The following is a 23,978-nucleotide window of genomic DNA, read 5'->3' as shown; positions in this document are numbered from 1 at the left end:
TAGGCTTATGTCCTTGTTAAATGTGGTTCTGAAGGGAAATTATAAACAAAAGTGTTCTCTTGGTACCAGAATATTTGCAAAGTCAGATATTTAATTCCACATTTATGTATATTTTGCAAAGGATTTTAGTTCGAATGTTAAACTGTTCTTTAAATGAATGATATGAAATAAGTCGTTACTTATCGTATTCAAGTAAAAACAGATACAGTGTGCAAAAAAAACCAACTCGTTCCTGTAGGGGGATGGTAACTCTATTCGGTCGTCCAACCCTTCATCTCTTATTAAATGTTTTTTTCTACAAATGGATGCTAGGACTTTTATCCACTGGAGTACTGTTTCCTGTTTAAAGACCATAGGATTTTCGTTGATAGCACATACAGGAAGGGAGGAAACTCAAATGGTCCATTCTCTAGTTTTTAAAGAGCTAAACTTAAACGCCTGCGATGCCGAGAGTTGAGCTTACTTAGATAAATGAAGCTATGAGCTTTGCCATAGTCTAATTATAGAATTCAATGATATGATAACGTCACCATTTGTCGGAAAGTAAACAATGCCTTTCATAACCTTGATGGAGAAAAACATCCTTTTTATGTGATTGTAGCGTATTATATAATTAAAAAAGGTTGAAACAAGGAACACCTAACATTTCTTAATCAAATCAACGTTCCTCCTCACTAAGACACGTGCTGTTGTTTTGTCTATGTAAATCATCAACATGTTGTTTAGTAGTCAGTAACATTCGTATTTATTATCGTTTTCATAAATGTCTGTAATGTAAATAGCGTGTTTGATACGATAAGACTCTCGTTTATTTTCTGTATGGATATGCTTACACATATAAGAGTATATGACTCGGCAATAAAGTGTTTTACCGTTATATACACGGTATTTACGTTGGCGATGTTCAACTGAAGGCATAACTTGCGTGTTTGTCACACCGTATGTAGTACGTGCTTTTCATTTCTCGTTATCAACTTTGTGTCAGTACTTGCGATTGGCTCACCAGGGACATGTAGATATCTAGTTTTTGATATATAGAATGTTGTTAAAGTGAACGGTTTACAATAGGGTAGACATGTATGAAAGTATTCATCACTAGCACCTTACCAACAAATAATCACAAACAATGTCCGTCGGATGGGACTTAAAATGGTGGCCCGTGTGGAAATGTTCAACTAGCACATTAAAGACCCTTCTGAGATTCTTCGAGAAAAGGAAGACGTGGTAACGCCGGCCCAGATGTTAGTATTAGCTTGGCATTAAAGACAATTAAGATGTTCATAAGAAATTCATGAAAAAGTAGAATCCTCAACCGGCCATCGTGCCGAGTCAGATTTAGGTAAGGATTGTATTAGTCAAAGGGGTCATCGTCAAAATTATACTTCAACAACAGGTCTGAGAGAAGAAACGACCCCTCTCTACCTCATCTCTCATCTCCCACTATCTTCCACCAGTTATCATTACTATCCTATCTTTTCTCGTCCCCTGTCTACCTCATATCTATATCCTACTCTCCCATCACTTCATGGGCTGCACTGATGTGAACTAATGACTGCAGATTTGTTTTCAGAAACCTTGTAACCTCTGTCGTGAGAACTTCGAAATTTTCAAAATCTATAGATTCCTCTGGGACTTTGTCTGAAGATTTAATCACTTGATGTATGAAAATAACCACAGGTTAAATATATTAAAAACTAAAATGTCAATTTATGTTTCTGCAAATTCTTCAATGAAAAACCTAATGGCCATTTAAATACAATATCGACGTGGGGTGGTTCAATATCACAGCGATGTGGATCATGGATAGTGATCTGTCTGGGTTAGCTCCCAAATTAAGTTTATTTTAATTTCGTATTTCATTGTAAAAGTGGAATCAGCTAAAACTGCAGAGTAGATTAGCATTTTAGATGTAATTGAGTCTGTCGTATTCATTGAGTGGGGGATACGCATCTCTTGTGTTAGACTGGAATAAAGCATTAATCTCCATGATACGTGTATATTACTGGTGATAAGTTCGGCTGGCCTTGGAATGTCATGCCTCTACGACTAACCTTTTACAATAAGTCTTGTGCTGCTGTGAATCCGGCGTAGGTGGTTGAGGTAAGTTAAGCATGAAATGTCCATTCTCTTTATTGGTTTACTTAACAATTAAAATCATGCGCTTGGCGGAAGTTGTAAAATCCTCTCCGATAAGTCAGTCATAGAAATGAAATCGACATTGGCTAGAACGAATCCATCAACCGTAACAACGGAACTTTTGACGTTAATGTAGACAAATAGGAACCTTTTGTCAACTTCGAGCAGTGCTGTTTATGTGGTGGCAATCATGAGTGAATCAATCCGTTTTTCATACCTCCGAAATCCATTAAATATGCCGTTTGCGTCAGTTCTATGCTATGTTTCAACAATTTGTTTTTTACGTTGTCTACACTCTGATGGGATAGTCTGGAAATCCTACGGATTTTGTGTAAGAGGGAGCACGGAGTAAGCTTACAGTTCCTGAACTCCAACATTACAGTCTTCATAAAAACGGCTATTGTCATGTTTAAGTTGATGAAATTGCATGTGTATTTTTGACTAAGCATGAGGGTGGGTGGGGTGGTTTGTGTGTGAGAAAGAAAAACATCAGACATAATTACAGTATATCGCCATATTAACATTAAAGGTTGAAATCTTCACTGTTTCAAAGTAAGGATATTTTGTTACTACTGTAATAATAAAAAGCATCAATTGTTACGATATTGAATTTCGTGGCTCCTTTTCTGTTAAGATATCATTTGATCATGATAATGTGTTATGTCTTCATAAGCTACACTCAATTCAAAAATAGTTGGTAGAATACTTGGATGAGAAATGTGTTAATGAGGTGACATGTGAGCTACTGTGAATCCCTTCCTGATAAAGAGATCTGAATGGTTCGTTTCACCAGCTTTGAGACCATGGTTGTTGGACAATGAACGACTAACTGACCAACCTCCCAAGGGAAAACGTCCCGGTAACTGTATGACGGTATAACCATAAATACAACTTAGTATTAAAAGTACATTCTTAATATATCCTCGTGACCATTAATGAAGAGTACACACGGTGAAGGTCATCTTATAGACATGGATGTGATTCAATACTCAGACATACAAACATTAATTAATATTAAGTTAACATCACTTCAAAAAGCTATGATTTTGCTTATCACTTGACTAATGAAGATATTCGACAACTCTCACATACTGACAACCAGGTTCTAAAACCTAGCTTTAGTGACGTAACATTACAAACAGAAGTCTGTGACGATATGATGTTCTCAGGTGGCTGCGACAGCACATCGGAAATTTAATTTGATTGGTTAAACCATCAAATCTCCCTGCGGGGAAATACAAAATAGAAACTACGTGAAATATGACATTTTCAGGTAAATAAAACATTTATTTTACTGTGCAACCAGGACAATACATGCTTAGTAATTGGTAATGAAGGACTTCGTGTTTGAAACTCTTGCGTTGAAAATGCACTTGTCTCACATCTGCATGGATACGTCACACTGTTTATCTAATGTTTTCACAACCAGAATCACGATAATTTAAATCAATTTTAAAAACCGAACAAAAAAATCAAGTAAACCTCATAAAATCGTAGATCATACTTTTACAGATAAAGTAAACTCTCTATATACACTTGTACAGCATGTTTTTCCGTTCCCTGATCCCTGTTTCACGAGTCTTAACCTAAAAAATTTCTTTAACTTAAAATCGCCCAGAGGAAAACATTACATAAGTTAAGGAAATTTACATAAATTTTAGCTTTATCTTAACTCATGTAATGTTCTCCATGGTAGTTAAGATTTTCTTAAGTTAAGGAAAATTAATGAAAGTGGGTCCTGTTGTTATCGGATACAACATGCTAAAATGTCGCATACTACTGAGAGTAATTTGTGTATAGAGTTTTGCCCACGGACATAACACAGCAGCTCAAGACGATCCGTGATCTTCGCTTCATGAGAAAAACACCAGGTTTATTACACTTTTGTCAATGAAATAAAAGAATGATAAATTTTAAAAAAATGTGTCAAACATAAAAGACTGTCTTCCTCGAAGTCAGATAGTTTGACGTTCTGTTTGACTTGTACAATTTTTCTTTCCTACAAAAATGTAAGAAAGGAAAAATATATGTTTTCATGTTAAATATCAAACGTGTATATATTTCACGAGTAAAACAGAATACATTTTCAAACTCGTAAAATGTATGCATATTAAACGGGAACTGTTAAATATCCATTTTATGTTAAATGTCTAATTGTTATACAGCCCGTGGGTGGGTGTGATTGAATGAATGGTTCTCGCCACTGTGTTACTGTATGGTAATATTGATAATATCATCGGAATGACAGATGGAGTTAAATATAGGCCTTGGTACTAGGGATTGTTAGATCGCATAGATAATAAATACATTATTTAGAACAGTCACGTTCCAGGGTAACCGGTACACGCTCATATCGCTGGTGTTACATGGCAAAAATTATTACAAAGGTTTCGAAATAAGGTGCTTTCGCACCCGCTCTTTTCGTCAACTACTTGAAAAATACAGCTTGTATTTTATTTTGACTTAAGTTGAGCTTTAGAAAATAACTTTTCGAAATTTTGTGATCATATACTCGTTGTTTGACTATTTACCTGTTAACACGTGCTTAGGACATAAAGTTATTCAAAACAATACAATTCCTCTTTTATAACCGTAGTGTAATTTCAAGGCAAATTAAGAACAGATTCAAATAACAACCTTTGATATTATTATAGGGATATATTAAGATAATACTTTAGTGAACCAGCGATCCTTTATCTTCTAAGCATAAAGGTACATTATTTCTGATCAAGATATGCTATACTGCAGACAAAACAATACATTTGAGTATGAACTTGTTGAGCAACACTGAGTACACAATATGATCACTTAATTGATATACTCTATAATTTATAGACTTATTATATTTTTCCACGGAAAACATCTTCAGGTCACAGTAGACAACTACTTTAGCAGTCTGTCCCTGTGCGATGCGATCATCTATTTGAACAAGACATATTTCACATCCACAGTTCCGGATGCATTTGCGCGTGTCAATGGCTCTTGTCAGACAGTACGGGGCTAGCTCCTTATTCAACACTTATATATGTAGATAAATTTTTGAAAAAAATGTAAATGCATTTCCGTTACAGAATTCAAAACACATGCATATCATTTGTTTTGGACAATGTATATCAACTCCAGCGACAAAGAGTTGTTTGTGATTTTAATCTTATTTTAGGAAAGGTATGATCAAGTCCTTCAGATGTACAACGGTCCTTACCAACTCCACGGTTGTGACACAGAGTAGGTCATCTATGGCACTGAAATACGGAGACAAGAGAGAAAACATCGCTATGCTATTTCTCCGTTAGGTTAGCCGGATTCTCGACCATACTCCTATACATTTTGTGAGAGTGCGTAATGATGGATGATGGTGTAAGAGGCAGGATGAGGGTGTGAGGGTGTGTTATGACGATGATGGAGGTGGTGTGTGCGAGTGTATGTTGTGGTGTGGCATAAAATTTACTTCGTAATTATTCCCTGTATACATATTCTTAGGTCCGTGTGATTGAATAAAATACTAATCTGAAGACACTACAAATCACATCTAAATCTTTATCAATTGAATAGCAATAATATCAAATCACCAGTCTTTGATTCAGAGGTGTTTCGTTGCCTTTGTGGTGTGGTATATTCTAGTATTGAGATGGCGTCAAATACTTGTGATATCCATGACATCATGGTAAAACCTTGGCAATTCCCTGCTACAATCTTAGGATCCCCGACATTAGGTCCCTGGAATTATGGAAGAAGATTTCTGTCAACCACCTGCTCGGAGTTGTTGGTATATATTTGTTACCAATATGCTACCACGTAAATTACATGTTGTAAGAAACGATTTTTTCGTCGCAACTTTGAACAAGATAGCTCCAATTAATATTGAATAAGAACCAAGTTATATCATTACCTCCACGTCAAACTAGATATGTCGGCGTTCAGTTATTTGTAAAGAGATGGTTGGTGCCGAAAATGAGTAATTTTCACTTCTGTGTGAAGAGTTTATATCAGCCACTCCACGACGGGTCGAACGGAGCCATTTCGAGTAAAATGGGAAATAATATTTTTTGTAGCGATAAACTCATTGTTATAATCATACACACGTTAGTTCATTCATTAACTAAATAAGCACACGCTTTTTGAACAAGAAGGGGAGCGCCACGGGAACTTTTCTAACCCACATCGATATATATGCATTATAGTGAAAGGGGCTATAACTCCCGAAAAGGGAATATTGCACATATTTTTTTATAAATAAATGTTTGATATTCTCAGGGCTAGATAAAATAGTTATGACATACAACAATCGGAGAGTGCTAGTTTCTGTGTAACAACCATGAGTCCCAACTGGGACGGGAATGAACCAAACACAAAAACAAACAAATATCAATGCATCCTATTTCAGACGTTGCTTTACAACGAACACTCTCACAATCAAACATAAGTTAAAAAATCGCTGAAATTATATAAAGTAGTGAAATGTTTACATGACATATTTAATTTACCACTTTTAGACAATTAATTTTTCGTTTTTAACGGATTTATCGTAAGCTAATAAGCCTATTTGGCCTCTAATATGTATTTTATACTATATTTTAAATGTTGAGACCGTGGTATTGTTCTGAATTGACTCGAGTGAAAGACATCAGAACATGTTCCAATAAAAGGAACGGTATGGGGATGCAGGGTCCTAACCCATAATATGTATGGTTTACTTATCTATAAAATGTCTATTTGTATCCTTAATGCCTTATATAACCTGACATCTGTTCCGCCGCCAAAACGTCTTCTCGTCATTGACATTGAACTGAGGTGTCTTTTTAGGGCGAAATTGGTATACCCATCAGACGGGCGGTAAGTAAGTAAGTAGTGCACGAGCTTTTTTATCACTTCTGGTTTCCACTCCAAAGCTGTCAGGCACTCTGTGAACAGTTCTCCTTATAAATAAAGTCCTTTAAATAAAGACACACACACTGAATTCATGAAACTTTCCATAGTACGGTGGGTTTTTTTTTCTTTTATAAATAAGCATTGCAAAGTGTGTTTTATTTTTATTCTGAGGGGATGGGTTAACAATGAGTAGTTATATTTGTTCAAAGGGAGAGACGTAACCGTGGTTTGTGTTGATTAAGTAAAATCAAGTAGCTGACAGACATCCCGCTTCACTCTTCATCATCAAATGCCATCGGAAGAGTTGATTCCACGCGGAAACATATCTAAATCAGACAGGGAGCACTTTTCATCCGTATTTAACACTGTGTTGATAAACGTATTTCAAATTAATGGTAACGCACTCACCAACTAGACGCCCCCGTTTCGATTCCCCGAACGGACCTGAAAAGGTAAAGATCACCTGCTCGACCACGCGGGTTTTCCTCAGGTACTGCGGTTTCCTTCAACAGTAAGACTATGTTTTAGAGTTAAAACCTCGGACTTTCTGGTATTCCAGATATGCAAAATCGCTCAATGGTAAAACCTTGGACTTTTTTTTGTTTTTTTTTTGTTAATCTCTCAGAGCTAAAACCTTGGACTTGTTAATCTCTCAGAGCTAAAACCTTGGACTTGTTAGTCTCTCAGAGCTAAAACCTTGGACTTGTTAGTCTCTCAGAGTTAAAATCTTGGACTTGTTAATCTCTCAGAGCTAAAACCTTGGACTTGTTGGTCTCTCAGAGCTAAAACCTTGGACTTGTTAATCTCTCAGAGCTAAAACCTTGGACTTGTTAGTCTCTCAGAGCTAAAACCTTGGACTTGTTAGTCTCTCAGAGCTAAAACCTTGGACTTGTTAGTCTCTCAGAGTTAAAACCTTGGACTTGTTAATCTCTCAGAGCTAAAACCTTGGACTTGTTAGTCACTCAGAGCTAAAACCTTGGACTTGTTAGTCTCTCAGAGCTAAAACCTTGGACTTGTTGGTCTCTCAGAGCTAAAACCTTGGACTTGTTGGTCTCTCAGAGCTAAAACCTTGGACTTGTTAATCTCTCAGAGCTAAAACCTTGGACTTGTTGGTCTCTCAGAGCTAAAACCTTGGACTTGTTAATCTCTCAGAGCTAAAACCTTGGACTTGTTGGTCTCTCAGAGTTAAAACCTTGGACTTGTTAATTTCTCAGAACTAAAACCTCGGACATATCGGTTTTCTTCTTCCTAAGTTTAAATCTTGGACTAGTGGTCTCCATGAGATAAAACCAATTTGTTTCCTGAACCTTGGACTCGTTGGCCTCCCTATGTTAAAGGCATGGAACTGTTGGCATTGTAGCCCTAATTGTTTGAAGTTGTTGACTTTCCAAATCAACGTCATATCGTTTGATGTTTGCAGTGATATATAGAAATTAGATATGTTTTCCCTTTGATGGGAAAATTAGATGGTAACCATAATATGATATCAACCATTTAATATTAACTTGATAATAATTAATGTTTAAGACAGTATACATGTTAGGTATAGGATAGCAAAACCTATAACAGGTCATGAGTTGTTGTAGCATATGTCAATCAACAAGCTATTGGGCTGTAATACATGTTAAGAGCATGCGCACCAGGTGTAATCTCTGGGATCGTACTAACGAGGGCTCCATATTCCCACTGAGGATAAAAGCGAGGGTGAAATTGCAATGTCATGTATGTATTAAAATGTCATCTACTCTCGTCCATTAATTATGTCAATCTTCATTCTGGTATCGCGAAAAGTTCCATACCTGGCAACTCCTGTCTGGGAGAACCATTTCTACAACCAGTGTTTACAAGGAAATAAGGGTTCACCGTAGAGATCTTTGAGTTAATACGTGCGAGTGCCAGACTGATTTACTTAATATCACAGTCGAGTGGTTTGTTTTAGGTAGAGATACATAGATCAACTTCGTTTTAGGAGTTGTCACATATAGAAACAGCCATGATCGCATTTCAAACGAACACACGGAACAGTTTATTCAGGTGCGTGTTTCTATTTCCGACGTTTTGGGAGCTAACGACAGGTAAGAATATATTTCTTTTCGTCTGTTTAATTGAAATAGATATGATTGAACTAAAAGCCAAGGACTAGACTGCTAATTTTGGATTAAAAACAATACTTGAGCTGTTGAAGGCATTGAATGTTCAGACGGTATTAACAGAATTAGGAAGTGTTTTACATCTTTTATAATATGTACTCCTCTCACTGAAGTGTTAGAGTGAAAAAAATTACAGACTAGTTAGACAATTTGCGATATTCCTCAATTTACAGAGAAAAAGAAATACTGAGCATAGCTTTTGTCCAAAGATAGAAGAGCTGTTGTATTTTTGTTTTATAATTATGTACATTTACAGTTTTCAAAGTATGAAAATAATCACCAGTGAAAGGAAACTCAATGCTTTTTTCATGAGGTAAGTTTCGATCAATTTTTGACCCGGAAATACATTTCTTCAGTCAGTCTTTTTAAAACTGTCTTCGTAGATTTAATTAAGGCGACTAGTTAAGCAAAATTGTATTCGTGAATGTCCGATAAATATTTCAATCATTTACTTTTACGATTTGTGACAGGGAAATAAATGGTTCTTAGAAATAAATTTCTAAAATAAAATATCATATTCTCATTACATCGTCTACATCATGGAAAAGTTTCTACACAGTTATCCGCGTCACTATCACTATTTACTGCTAGTTATGAGACCTTTCAAAGTAACCCAATACCTCTGGGTACATTAAAGGGTTCTACACTTGATAACAACACTAACAGATCGTGTGGTTACTTTTCCTGAAAATCCTATCAGAAAAGTTTTGGCGAAGAGATACTTGATTGTTCTGATAACAGGAAGTTTATTCTGCTAGATACTACAGTGGTTCCGTCTTTGAAAATCACACGTTCTACATATTGAAAATCGCAGCCTTAATTTGTGTAAGGTGTACGGTGTAACGGAAAGGATTAGCTCTGTAGATTATAACAACTGCAATATTTTATCCTACGTTACCATAGAGGCCACCAATTCTGTTCAACGGTGTTTTTATCTTTTAACTTTTAATTCCCGAAATACAAATAAAATTGAACATTCTACACCTGCTGTTTATAGTATGGTCAGATATTAGCCAACACTTTGTCTCGGACCAATTAATTTCGGACATGAAATATCTAAATCATTAATGAATCCATTTATTATCACCAATCTATAATCAACACAACAGGGCACGCGACAATAATTACGAAGTAATATTTAATTACACACCATTCGTTTAGTATGAGAGAACCGAGTCGTGCTTTATTCTTGAAAAACCTCGAAAACATGTCTTTATTGTTACAGTGACACGTGTATGATGTGTCGTTACAATATTTTTACGTTTGTATAATTCTCATTAGAGACTCAAGTATCAGTAATGTATATATCTGTTATAGCTTCGGGGAGTTTCAGGCAATGAAATCCAATCAGGAAGATTTTGGCCTCAGGTCAGTTACACACCATTCTTGGTCCTCAGTTAGAGGTTACGATCAGGGACTCTAGGGAACCATTACATCATGGAAGCCTTACAGGGTGACCTTGATTTATGTAGCAACCAGTAAATAACAGCGTGCCTTACACCAGGTTAAATAACAGCCTTAATGTGTATCCCGAACTTTGACGAATCTCCACCCCCGCAACAGACAACGCGAAACATCGTTAATGGAGATCAGGGACAGACTCTCACTAATGTCTTTGATGCGGTCCACTGTGTCGTGTGCGCCGTCAGAAAAACAAATAAAACAAACGAAAATTTCAACTTACTTACTTCAAGGTTCAACCAAATATAGGACTAGAAATTATTGTAGGGCAAACTCAAAACAAGTGGCGCACTGCGGGGCAAACTCAAGACCAGTGGCGCACTGCGGGGCAAATTCAAGACCAGTGGCGCACTGCGGGGCAAACTCAAGACCAGTGGCGCACTGCGGGGCAAACTCAAGACCAGTGGCGCACTGCGGGGCAAACTCAAGACCAGTGGCGCACTGTGGGGCAAAAGTCATTACAGGTCAAGACCGTACTGTCAAATTCAATAAATGGGTCGACTCATATCTCCAGTGTCAAGGTCAAGAAAAGTACATAATTTTAGGAAGTTATAGGTCAGTAAATGGGTCATCGCCAAGGCCAAGTCAGTAAACGTAATACTGTCTCCCCCCCCCCCCCCCCCCCCCCCATCCCGCCCACTAAGCAAAGGTTATTAACAATATAAAAACCTTATTTCACGGTCCAAGTAAATACAAGGTCAACCGTATCGCGAGTCATTATCTATAAAAGGAGACAGTGTGTATCGTAGGTCACAATTGGTTATAAGCATTATATAAAGAAATCACAGTTTGAGGTTTTAATAACATCTACTCGTTCTCAATATATCTTACGTTTTATTCATAGGTATTCATTTCAACTCTATGATCCTCATCAGGAAAAATAGTAACGTGTTCAACAACCATACTTAGTTGTATCGTTTTTCGTAAAAACTTTGAAAGCACCATAAAAATACAGCAGAATAAAGAAATTTTAGTTAAAATGATATTTCAGAAATGGTTTATGTACCAATGTATAGCCCATGTGGATTGTTTGATCACTTATCAAAGAGGAGGATGTCATTTTAATAGTAGTTACATGGTCATTGAACTTTCTTAGAAGTAGACATTTAAAGTCTGACATTTAAAGGACAATTCATGCCGGTTCTTGATTTTTCTGTAACTTTCACCAGTAACTCCCTACATAATGCGCCAACACTTAAAACGTTTGGTGTACGACAGCCGGAAATAGTGCTTCGCTTCCGTGCAAAGTTGTCGCATATAAAATGTGACAAAGATTTCAGCATTATTCATATTTCAAAAATGTAATAATACACATTTTTTTTCATTTTGCATTATTTTGATAAATGTTTGAGATCGTAATTTGCAGCTGTTTCTTCTTATTAAAAAACATCACTTTATAGTGTTAAATATCGATTTGATAGTTTTTCACGAAATGGTGAACCCTGTCATATACCCATCGTTCGCGGCAGGAAATATGTCATTTAACAGTTCTCAGGAACAATTTTAAACGTATTTTATGGATCTTCTCTCACGATGGCACCCATAACATTCCGTTATGTTTAAATTGGTTTGTGGGAAAAATTCTATCGTTGCTGAAAAAGGTCCTTCACGTGTACTAAAGCAACAAAAAGCATCTGCATAGGTTGGTTACAAGATAGCTCCAACGGTTTTAGTTGATACCCATATCGTATTGCTTGGTAGTACTAGGAATCAATTCATGCAATATTTTTTACAACAACTGTGAGAATGTCATACCAACTGATATCTATAACTCTCGTTGGCACTGCGCGAGAAAATTGGAGTTCCGAAGTAAAACCCACGTGGTCGGGCTGAACTTTTCATATCCGGTAGGGAAATCGAACCCTGGTCGCCCTGCGCCATTCAACCAAAAGAACAATGGCTTGGTATTCAGTTTCCTTAAAGAAGTTGGAAACAGATTAAAGTAAGACACGCACGTTTAGTTGGTGGTATCAGTGCCGTGATTCAAACTAAAATCTATAAAATAAGTACATGTATGACAACCGCTAGCAAATCGAACCTAGTGTTCAATTCGTTTTCAATAACTTACAAAAAACATTTTCAGCGTGGGTAGCAATGTAACCTGAATCGGAAGTCTAGATCAGAGATTTTATTATTTGAATTGTTCGGAAACTGATAAGTTACCTTTCCGATTCTTCTACCTCTAAAAGTCAAAACATTTTTGCAAAGTATAGTAATCCAGCGTTAAGAATATTAATGGCGCAAAGGCTAATAATTAACATCTTGTAGTCACACCTCTGGGGGAAAATAAATTGTGACTAGTCAGGATGAATGGCCGTACTTTTGTGATTGATGATTTCAGTATTTTGATAATCGCTGAAAGTTGGCGTCATTGACTATATGCTATCAAAAATACATATCAATAAGCTTAACGCCATTAAAGCCATTATTGAAAAGGTCAGTGTAAACAGAATTCTTTGAGGCAAGTTTGATAAGGAAAATACAATAATGGATTTATTCAAATACTTACAAAGAAAATAAAACATGTTAGTTATATTCGTTACTTCGTACATTGGCCGTCATAGGGGCCGGCATTATCTCATAATAAATGGTTGTCACGGATGAGTGAATAACATTGGTCATGGCACGAACCATTATAAAACAAACATTAAGCCGAGTCCACTAGCCATCATGGTGGCTGAATTTAGATTCAGCTGCTGAAAGCATGACGTCACACGCTTTGTCGCGTCGTCGGACAATTTAACTTACTCGATATATGGGACGAAGTTCGGCACTTTCTAGCATCATAAATCACCTCGGGTCGGTAAAACGCTTGTAAAATGGTCTGTATTCCTACAGCTATATAACGACACAGATGGTGGCGCGCGGGGTTGAGGAACCGCCATAACGCGTCATGTACAGTGTCTGTTCTTGTGTCATCTTAATTTTTACCTTAATTTCAGGAATAGTCGCAGAAAAACTGAAAAAGGACACAACAGTTTCAAACAGTCTTATTATGAATGGTAAGTTAGCACTCTTGGTGTTGCGAGTTTGATTTTTATCTTTAATATCCGAAAGTTTTTGAAGTGTTCCAATCACCGACAAATATAGATATATTTTTCTGCTTATCAATTCTTTATTTGTTCTTATCTATTCATTTATTTGTGTTGCCGTTTCTGATTATTTCTGCTACTTAATTTTAAATATTAAGAAAAACAAATAAGGTGTAATCGGTCAGAGTATACCCATATTTCTTATGGAGCACCGTGTCTTTGCTATGTTCGTAAATTATAAAATACTTTGCATTGTTTCACTAAGATAAGATAAGATTCAATCGCGGTTAAACATTTGAGAGTTCCGTGTTACAAGGAAATTACAATGATTTTCGTGTGACTAATATCTGATACTGACGTCATTCAGGCGTAGAATAAAACCATCGGACGGTGCAATGATAGTGTCAAAATACAGATTTCGGAAACATGCATTTAGTGCTAATTCTGATTTTACTATATAAATAATATTCTCGCGAGGTAGTAAATCTACATGCTAAACATAACGCATTTCAGCGACTTTAGGATGGCGACATTTCATAGAGCTCAAATTTTCTATATCACCAAATTTCGGATACCTTATCACGTATAGTAAAACAAATGTATTGTCATCAGATCGTCCTGTTTTTATTTGTAGAAAAAAAGGTATCGGGACGTTAAAATGTCAATCATTTTTCTACCATGAAAAGGACGATTTTTCCCGCCGAAATTTGTCATATTTTTTATATTTCTTATAACTGAAATTATATTCGTCAATTTATGTATTAACTGTTCTTTTAGAGCAGCATATGATAAAACTATCAAACAAATTAGTTGATAAATCATGAAAATCGGAACATGAAATACTATGTTTCACTGATTATAATTTTACTACATGTCAACCGATAAAGCTAAGCTTTGTAGTGAATACGATTTGTGTTGGTTTAATCGTTACACTGTCAATCAGTCAATCAGCAGATCGATTTCACCAATGTACATACATGACCACGTGATATATATAATAAATGCTACTTTTGGTTTCTTCTGAACAATGTGTAAAAGGAACGTCTTTTTGCATTGAACTTTGCCGTAGTTTTCATAATCTTCACAACTGATGTTTCTTTTTTAATCATTTATCATGTGTTGTTTTCGTGCAGCATATGATAAAATAAAAATAAATAACATCAGCTGATGAATGATAAAAACCGGACAAGAGAATGCTCCAGTGACTGTTCTGTTTTCTGTCTGACAAATGATGTATCGTTTTTACTGTATAGAGAATGTGACTTTTTACCTGTGGGGCCTATTGATGAAAACAGTACAGGCTATAGTTGTGATGTTGTATTGTTAGCGTATCGACAGTGACAGAAGTGAGCCAGAGGTCATTCATATCATGTATCACGTGATGATGTATGTACTTTAGTAATATCGACCCGTTCAAGTTTACTGATTGACAGAGTAACTATTTTATCAGTACAGATCGCATCCATTACACAGCATAACTTAATCGTTTGATATGAGCAAAATCATAACAATGGTCCATGCGATATTTAATTCCATGAATTCTTAGACGTTGATTTCGAATTTCAGCCCAGATAAAATTTTTCCCGATTTTGCATTAATTCAATTTGATAATCCAACGCAAAAGTTTGTGTTAATACAATCACCAGATTTCGAGAATGAACTGTTTCTGAATATAGAATGTCACAAGATGATTAAACATTGCGAATTTTACATGCCTTTTCCCTGGTTAAAGCTGTTATTATATGAATGACTTGAATTATTGCTATTTTCTGTGATTTTTTTCTTTTCTCAGCACTTGCAGACATTATGCGCAATCCTCTTTACTACATACAACCAGAAAGTCGAAGTGAGAGATTGCGCGGGATTTACACACATCTCAAATACCATCCTGTACTCATGGAACGGAGGCTACACGTGGGTTCACATCCTCCTCAGATGTACTCAAATACAGAGGTAACACATTATCTGGAACCTCCCAATAAACGGCTGTTCACAACACACTTAGTCACACTGCCGTCTATATCATACCTGTACACAACACTCTCCACCATACTATACCGTCTACATCACACCTGTACACACCACTCTACATCATACCTGTACACAACACTCTTCACCATACTATACCGTCTACATCACACCTGTACACACCACTCTACATCATACCTGTACACAACACTCTTCACCATGCTATACCGTCTACATCACACCTGTACACACCACTCTACATCATACCTGTACACAACACTCTTCACCATACTATACCGTCTGCATCACACCTGTACACACCACTCTACATCATACCTGTACACAACACTCTTCACCATACTATACCGTCTACATCACACCTGTACACAACACTCTACATCATACCTGTACACAACACTCTTCACCATACTATACCGTCTACATCACACCTGTACACACCACTCTACATCATACCTGTACACAACACTCTTCACCATACTATACCGTCTGCATCACACCTCACACCACTGTACACGTACACAACACTCTACATCATACCTGTACACAACACTCTTCACCATACTATACCGTCTACATCACACCTGTACACAACACTCTACGTCACAACTGTACACAACACTCTACATCATACTATACCGTCTACATCACACCTGTACACGACACTCTACGTCATAATATACCGTCTACGTCACATCTGTACACAACACTCTACGTCATACTGTACCGTCTACATCACACCTGTACACAACACTCTACATCATAATATGCCGTCTACATCACACCTGTACACAACACTCCACGTCATACTATACCGTCTACATCACACCTGTACACAACACTCTACATCATAATATACCGTCTACGTCACACCTGTACACAACACTCTACATCACACCTGTACATAACACTCTACGTCATACTATACTGCTACATCACACCTGTACACAACACTCTACATCATAATATACCGTCTACGTCACACCTGTACACAACACTCTACGTCATACTGTACCGTCTACATCACACCTGTACACAACACTCTACGTCATACTATTCTGTCTACACCACACCTGTACATAACACTCTACGACATGTTTCTGTCCATACATTTATTTAATATTTTTAGCATGATTCATCTTATACATGTTCCCTCTTCCATTTGTTGTTGTAGAAACGTGACGGATCTTTCGTGCCCGGCATGGCCCAACCCGCGTGTCCCTATAACACGGACTGGCGCCTTATATACCAAGCAAAGGATATTAACGATTCCGACGTTGAAGTTTTTCAACCAACAGGTTCTGATATTTCTGGTCGTCAATGGTTCTACACTGTTACATGTGACACAGATATCCTAAAACTAGAAAACCCCGGCTGTAACAACTGCTGTCGAGGGGTGAATAACCGCAGGTATGTACATTATTTAAGTTCTACCATCGAAATAACCCCCATCACCTTTCATATGTACGTTATAACTTCTAACAAAACGTTAATAACCCCTCTTTTCCGTGATAGCCGCTCTCTCCTTTAATTCATAGATCACGGCGCATGACGATGGACGAAGCACGATGACAATAGGTCATTTCGGGTCAGATGACCTATAAACCCTCCCTCTCGTGATAACTAATTACAAAGACCTTCCCCGATAGCCCCTCCCTACCCCCTACCCTACCGAATTCGTAAACATAACCCATCCTCAAATCAAAGCCCTTAGTTCTGAAGCGGATAGATCATAAAATAAAACCTTTAATTCTAAAGGGGATGGGACACGAACTGAACCCCTAAATTCTGTAGGGGATAGGGCTCGATATCAAACCCTTTATTCTGAAGGGTGTGGGGCATGAAATCAATCTGTTAATTCTGAAGGGGATGGAACACGATATCAAACCCTAAATTCTGAAGGGTTGGACACGAACTGAACCCCTAAATTCTGAAGGGGGTGGGGCATGAAATGAAGCCCTTAATTCTATAGGGGATGGGTCAGAAAATCAAACCTTTACTTCTGTACGGGATAGTGCAAGAAATGAAGCCCTTAATTCTGGAGGGGATGGGTCAGAAAATCAAACCTTTACTTCAGTACGAGATAGGGCACGAAATCAAGCCCTTAATTCTGGAGGGGATGGGTCAGAAAATCAAACCTTTACTTCTGTACGGGATAGGGCACGAAATCAAGCCCTTAATTCTGAAGGGATGGATCATGAAATCAAGCCCTTAATTCTGGAGGGGATGGGTCAGAAAATCAAACCTTTACTTCTGTACGGGATAGGGCACGAAATCAAGCCCTTAATTCTTCAGGGGTGGGGCACGAAATCAAGCTTTTAATTCTGGAGGGGATGGGTCAGAAAATTAAACCTTTACTTCTGTACGAGATAGGGTACGAAATGAAGCCCTTAATTCTGAAGGGATGGATCATGAAATCAAACCCTTAATTCTGGAGGGGATGGGTCAGAAAATCAAACCTTTACTTCTGTACGGGATAGGGCACGAAATCAAGCCCTTAATTCTTCAGGGGTGGGGCACGAAATCAAGCTTTTAATTCTGGAGGGGATGGGTCAGAAAATCAAACCTTCACTTCTGTACGGGATAGGGCACGAAATGAAGCCCTTAATTGTGCAGGGGATGGGACACGATATCAAACCCAAAAATTTGAAGCTGTTGCTGCATAATATCAAGCCCTTAATTCTGCAGGGGCACGAAATCAAGCCCTTAATTCTTCAGGGGTGGGGCTCGAAATCAAGCCCTCAATTCTGAAGGGGTGGGACAGGAAATAAACCCCTTAACTCTGAAGGGGCATGAAATAAAAACCCTTTATTATGGAGGGGGTATGACACAGAACCAATTGTTTAATCTATAGGGGGTAGGACACGAAATAAAACCCCTTGATTCTGGAGGGGGTAGGACACGGAACCAATTGTTTAATTCTATAGGGGATGGGACACGGAGCCAATTGTTTAATTCTATAGGGGATGGGACACGGAACCAATTGTTTAATTCTATAGGGGATGGGACACGGAACCAATTGTTTAATTCTATAGGGGATGGGACACGGAACCAATTGTTTAATTTTATAGGGGATGGGACACGGAACCAATTATTTAATTCTATAGGGGATGGGACACGGAACCAATTGTTTAATTCTATAGGGGATGGGACACGGAACCAATTGTTTAATTCTATAGGGGATGGGACACGGAACCAATTGTTTAATTCTGTAGGGGATGGGACACGGAACCAATTGTTTAATTCTATAGGGGATGGGACACGGAGCCAATTGTTTAATTCTGTAGGGGATGGGACACGGAACCAATTGTTTAATTTTATAGGGGATGGGACACGGAACCAATTATTTAATTCTATAGGGGATGGGACACGGAACCAATTATTTAATTTCTATAGGGGATATATTACGAAATCATCATAAAATGAGTAGCGTACGGATTCAGACAAATGGGTCCAATGCTGCTTCTGACGCGCAGGTCAAGTGGTATCACTTCAAAATTGATGATTATCAATAATGAGTTTTTAGAATGATATTTGATTTATTATCATACGTTAGCCCTGAGATGAGATATCACGACAACCTAACAGTTCATCAAAAGACCGGACGTCCCGATTGAAATATGAATTGTACAACGCTTGTCAAAAGAGAATAAATAAATATATTTCATATTTTAAAATATGCGTCAGCGTTTTGTAATAAACGAATCTTCGCGACGGTATATTAATGATTTTCTATGCAAAGTTAGGACCACATGTTTACTTTATCAAACGTGATTTTCCACGACAAAGAACGGAATTGACCTATTATGACGTGTTCAGGTCATTGACGTCATAAACTTCCGTCATTCGGGCTTCATATGCAAACGAGCAGTGTGCGCCCATTGTGATGATACTGTCATGAATTCTTTTGATTGGCCAATCGAATGAAGTGTTATATCTGAAACTATTAAGGCTGATACTAGCTGAAGATTGATTGTTGGAAGTCAGCATTGGGTTTATTTTACTTGAAATTATTTATGACCTGGACCAAAAAATGTTAAGGCTTTTGTTTATTTAGACCTCTCCGACATTTCTGAACAGATGAGAACCAGTGTCACCACGTTGTCGTTGTGGTAATGGTAGCCATCTTTCATCCACCCACGCCCTACTTTGTCACAGTAACCTGTGTGATCGTAACAAGCCATGGCCTTTCAAATATATTCCTTTCTTTGCAAATTTTGATTAAAGCATTCAAACTGTACAGTGCATCATTCATTGTTACCCAACACACCACGGTCAAACAAATGCCAAACCATGGTCTTCAGGGTCAATTTGAGCTTCCTGTTTGATGTATTTCTTCCCGAAGTTGCACAGCAAAGCTTGTTCGTGACAAATGTAGCAGCCAACTCGTTGTTGTTATTAAACCCAACACTTTATCTCGCCGAGCCTAAAATGGACTTGTTAACGCTGACGTCATGTGCTGAGACATACTGAGGAACTTGTCGAATGATGACGAGCGCTCTCGTCATTGACTTGTCGGTGCTGGACCCAACTGCTCATAAGTCACAGGACGTGGACACTCCGCCACTACTAGCTTTTCACTTCCACTTTCGTAAACAAGAACTTTGATAATAAAGTCTACTTTTTCAGTATCATACATTACATAACAGCTTCAGGTTTTACGGAGATTCATGTCTAAAAACAGTTTTACGGGTCTGCTAAGCAAGTCGGCAAAATACTTTTTATTACACCATGTGCTGAAAACAGTACTATTTTTGTAGAAATGCGCAATCGTGACTCTAAAATAGAAAGTTTATATATTCTCCACGTCAAACATAGCGATCTTGATTATAATAGAAACTAAAAGTAATTCTAAAAATAGTTTCAATCAAGTGCACGTGAGCTTGTTTAGGAATTATGTCCACGTAAGGTCAAAAGAAGACTGTTTCCACGTAAGTTTCTCCGGGGTTTGGGCACCTGAAAGGTCGTATGAAGACAGTGTCCACGTAAGTGGTGACTGGGTGTGTTTCACGTCCTCAGTAAGGTCATATGAAGGCGTGTTCACGTGAGCGGTAACGTCGTCTGTTTCGTCATGATTTCCGTTCCCCGTAAGATCTTATGGAGACGGTGTTCACGTGAGCGGTAACGTCGTCTGTTTCGTCATGATTTCCGTTCCCCGTAAGATCTTATGGAGACGGTGTTCACGTGACCGGTAACGCAGTGTGTTTGTTCATGATTTACGTACCGCCTGTAAGATCCTATGAAGACGGTAGTCATTTGAATGATGTTTGCTTCCTTTACGTAACCGTAAAGTAATTATTTCTTAACATTTCACGTGCTGTTTGTCCGAACTGATCCACGTCAATGTGTCCGCTTTTATCCGGCGAATGACCTTAACTTGAAGCCAAATCTGAAACTGTACCTTATGCTCAACATTAAAGAGTCGTTGTCCTTTGTTCATATTGTCCGAGGATTTTAATAGCTATTTTTTTCTGCAGGTACGCTTCCCGTTGCCTGCCTAAGAAGTCATTTGTAATGGCCCTGGTACGACTCTCACCTACGGCGGAATTCGATTGGAACTGGATTCAACTGACCACAAGCTGCAGCTGCGCTGTATCTCCGCTGTCGGGCACATAGTCCGTCCAAATCGGTTGCCCATTTCAATTAAGATTGGACTAATAGTGACTTTTGCCAAGGATTATTTCGAATCTTTACGTAAGATGTAGGAAACAAGATGTAAATTTTGAAAAAAGTCAAGCGCACAGTATATTTTCAAACACGTCAATGGCCTTTTCACTCACGTGGTATATGACGCTTAGTAAAACAAGATGTAAATTTTGAAAAAAGTCAAGCGCACAGTATATTTTCAAACACGTCAATGGCCTTTTCACTCACGTGGTATATGACGCTTAGTAAAACAAGATGTAAATTTTGAAAAAAGTCAAGCGCACAGTATATTTTCAAACACGTCAATGGCCTTTTCTCTCACATGGTATATGATGCTTAGTAAGAGGAACTTCATGTTGCTTTCAGTTTTTGTTCAGATGACTGGCGTATATGCTGCATCAGACTTGAACATCAAGTATTGGACTCGAAGCAAACTTACAATGTCTACAGTTCCAAAAAGACGTGTCATTAAGGAATTGGACTTTGTAAAAAATTATCAATTTCTACATGTGATTTCCCATGATTAACTCAGTCCTATTATCTCCATTGTATACTACGTGGTGATTTTATGGAACGGTTTCTAGTTTATCTCTGATTTCGTTCATTTAGAACTACACATTAAGATGTTTAAAGGTTGCTATGAACAAAATACAATACTATCTGGTGGTCTCGGTTTGGTACTTCAATTTTCATCAAGTAACATCCGTCAGATTCATTAAGGTTTCCAGTGTCTAAAATGCTATACTGATACATAGAAGAAAGGCTACACTATCATTGTTGCTGGGTTACATGGGTCTCCACGGCAAGTCCTGCCTTCTCTATTCTCCCTTGTTATTTTGAGTACCAGAAAGAGGTGCCGTGGTGAAGTATTGTATCAGCAGACGATATAATGCTGTATTTGACCCCAGCTTTCTACAATTTTTCCCTTGATAAGACAGATTAACGTGTTTGGCGAACAGATCTGACCAGTAGCTCTTGCTTCTTTGCCTTGTTCCATTAAGCCCCCATTTTGTTTTGTACATGTATAATAATTCTCGTTCTCAGAAAGGTAGTATCGAAAGAGTGAAGTTTATATTGGTTATGAATGAAAGCTGAAACTATCAATATACAATCCAGGTCTGGATTGTTTTTATTTTTTTAATAGCACCCAGCCCTTGCCCCCTATCCAGAGTTGTCGTTCCTTACACTTGCTAGCAGTTGATTAGAGACTACCTATACCCTACTGATGTTTTCCCCCCTCCCCAGTTCTGCCAGTCGCAATTACTTTTGTCTATTTTGGCTTTTCCTACTAATTGGTCTACAGTGCACTTAATGATAGGATTTACTTACTTGGTTTTGTTACAGAAATATTTAATGCCAGTGTTAAATAATGTGCTACATGTTTTATCTGCATCTCATAATGTAAGTGATATATCCATGTTACATTCTGGTTCTAGTGAAAATTACTTATCTTCTAGTTACTGTAGATACTGGTGTATTGTTAAGACACCAACCAGTCAAAGTAATACATCAATTCTTGTCTGTTTTGACCCATTTTATAATAAATATTTAAAAACAAAGAAAATCCTGTCTTCCTCTTATATCATATTCATTGAACACCTATAAATATCCCCTGTATAAGACCAGATTCCTAAATATGACAACATATGTCTCTGATCACAAATATATACCTTTCCTTTATTTGATATTCATACTTTCTTTTCATAAAAGATGTTTTATTGAATGAATCCCTAACAATGGAATAAGAAAGCTGAATCACTCACCCATGTATTCAAGTAACTGTGGTAGAACAGCATGTAAGGATGTTGCAATCATGTACCAAGTTTGGGCTGAATTTAAAGACAGAAATATTTTGTTGTGCACAAAGGTCAAAAACTATCACAGAACTTTTATAGTATTCATCTTTGACTACTTGCAATAAGCTGCCCTTTGGGAATGGATTTGACAACATAAATGACACACATCAACCTTTTACAATAAATTCATCAGTGTAAATTTTAAAAGAAATACTACATTGATGAGAAATTACATCCAAGAGAAGAATTTAACTTGTACTTTAGGTATGAAGACATTGGATTGCTGATTTATAGCAAAGACACATTTCTCTTTAATTTGAAAAAAAAAAAAAAACTCAGTGTATTCAGAGATCTTGGGTCACAAAAACAGCTTATAGGTGTAAAGATTTAGGAACAAAATTCAGTAATGCACAACAAATAATTGACCTAGAAATTTACAGCATATACTGAAACATGAGCCCAATTACCTATTCTCATTCTTAAACAGTTTTAATGGACACTTTCATGGCCGATAACTACCTGGTCATTCATGAGTGATGATGGCAGGTTCATTTATCTGCCAACCCCAAATCAAATTCAATCTTGTCCATGTATACCGGGTAGTTTGATTTTTTTTTCATATCCTTGTAACAATTCAGAAATTTTACCCTAGTTTTTTGTTTACGTTGTTAGAAATGAAAAACAACAGACCATACTTGCTGATAATTCAACAGAGACACAAACAGTAATCATCAGGTTTGAGAAACATTTTAATTTGAAACTTTGATTTGTAGCTTTGGAACCTGTAAGAATTCTGATGTAACTGATTTCTTTAAGATCTGAGCAAGGAACAAAATAGTGACGGAAAGCAACAGATACAGAAAGATTTTTATTTAAAACTTATATTTGAAACAATGACACAT

General features: G+C 37.4%; 1 pseudogene; it reads left to right on the top strand.

Moving 5' to 3' along the window:
- The first annotated feature begins 9,421 nt into the window (after nucleotides 1-9,421).
- Nucleotides 9,422-21,250, top strand: LOC132555889 (uncharacterized; annotated as a pseudogene).
- Nucleotides 21,251-23,978: the final 2,728 nt, after the last annotated feature.

This window comes from Ylistrum balloti, unplaced genomic scaffold, assembly GCF_031769215.1.
Source record: "Ylistrum balloti isolate Yb309-2 unplaced genomic scaffold, AGI_CSIRO_Ybal_v1 Utg370522, whole genome shotgun sequence".
In the NCBI taxonomy this organism is placed as follows: domain Eukaryota; kingdom Metazoa; phylum Mollusca; class Bivalvia; order Pectinida; family Pectinidae; genus Ylistrum; species Ylistrum balloti.
This window is presented reverse-complemented; position numbering and strand designations above follow the sequence as displayed.